Below are 2053 nucleotides of genomic sequence, written 5' to 3' on the forward strand. Positions count from 1 at the left end.
CAGGTGGGTACTAGACTTATTGGGGTGATCACTTTCTAAATTACATGAATGTCTAACCACTATGATATACACCTGAAACTAATATAATACTGTGTGTCAACTGTAATTGAAAAGTAAGAAATTTTTTGTGTTGAATTCATGTAAAACTGGAGGCATTGTCCCAAATTGGAGGAACTTTAGAAAGAACAAAGACTAAATACAATATGGGAGACTGGCTAGCATCCTAGAACAGAAATGGACACTAGAGCCAAGACCGGTTTGGCTCAGTGGATAGAGCACCAGCCTGCGGACTGAAGGGTCCCAGGTTCGATTCCGGTCAAGGGCATGTACCTGGGTTGCGGGCACATCCCCAGTAGGAGATGTGCAGGAAGCAGCTGATCGATGTTTCTCTCTCATCGATGTTTCTGACTCTCTATCTGTCTCCCTTCCTCTCTGTAAAAACTCAATAAAATATATTTACAAAAAAAAAAGAAAGCTTCAATCTTAAAAAAAAAAAAAAAAGAAAGAAAGAAAGAAAAGGACTCTAGAGAAGAACTGGTGAAATCTGAATAAAGTCTGCAGTTTATTAATAATGTTGTGCTAATTTAAATTAAAAAAAAAAAAAGAAAGTTTAAATTTAAAAAAAAAAAAAAAAGAAAGAAAGAAAGAAAAGGACTCTAGAGAAGAACTGGTGAAATCTGAATAAAGTCTGCAGTTTATTAATAATGTTGTACCAATGTTAAGTTCTTGGTTTCGATCATTGTACCGGTTACACCAGTTGTTATCAAGGGAAGCTGAGCAAAGAGTAAAGAAAATCTCTCTGTGCTATCTGCAACACCAGTCAAGGCTCCAAATGTGTGATTTTTTTAAAGACTTTTCAAATATCTTCCATGTCTCATCCTCCTCTGTATCTTTCCATTGCATGAAAGCTTTTAATCAGACAACGAAAAGGAATCCCAAAACCCCTATCATCATCCCTCATTAATTATCCCAAACCACAACTCTTCTGTGTCTTGTACATGGGCCATCGTCATTACACTCCTCCCTTATAACTTTCCCCTGAAATCCCCTCAGGGGACGATGGCCTAGACAGGATGCAAGAGGGACTTCTGTAACCTCTTACTAGGTCAACCTCTAATTTCATTTTCAGCTTTAGGGAGCGGTCACGCGGAGATCGGTGGGCAAGGCGTAAGACACCCCCACACCAAATCTTCACCTTTCAACATGTGAATATGTGTGTGAATTTTTCAAAATCTCCACTTTTACCATAATCTTGCCCTGGGCTCCTACAGCAAAAGAAACTGCAATGGGCAATAGTAAGGATATCTGAAATCCTCTAAAATCTGCCACAAACACCAACCCTTCAGTGTATGCATTTTTTGTATGTTGTACATTTTTCTAATGTCCCCCTTTTCAATTGCTTTTCCTTGAGCCTTACTGCAGCAAGCCAGTCTCCAGTCAGACAAAAGCTGAACTTGACACTCTTTAAATTGAAGTACAACATAAATGAAATAAAATGTATCTTCAAAGCATAAAGCTTGAGGAATTTTTTTTAATATATTTTATTGAGTTTTTACAGAGAGGAAAGGAGAGAGATAGAGAGTTAGATACATCGATGAGAGAGAAACATCGACCAGCTGCCTCCTGCACACTCCCCACTGGGGATGTGCCCGCAACCAAGGTACATGCCCTTGACCGGAATCGAACCTGGGACCTTTCAGTCCACAGGCCGATGCTCTATCCACTGAGCCAAACCGGTTTCGGCGAGGAATTTTTTTTAAATAAATCTTTGTTGTTCAGATTATTACAGTTGTTCCTCTTTTTTCCCCCCATAGCTCCCCTCCACCCAGTTCCCACCCCACCCTGCCCTTACCTCCCCCACTATCCTCATCCACAGGTGTACGATTTTTGTCCAGTCTCTTCCCAAAACCCCCAAACCTCTTTCTCCCCCGAGAATTGTCAGTCCACTCTCTGTCTATGCCCCTGATTCTATTATATTCACCAGTTTACGCTGTTCATCAGATTTTTTATTCACTTAATTTTTAGATTCACTTGATAGATATGCATTTGTTGT

Source organism: Myotis davidii, unplaced genomic scaffold (genome assembly GCF_000327345.1).
Source record: "Myotis davidii unplaced genomic scaffold, ASM32734v1 scaffold736, whole genome shotgun sequence".
NCBI lineage: Eukaryota > Metazoa > Chordata > Mammalia > Chiroptera > Vespertilionidae > Myotis > Myotis davidii.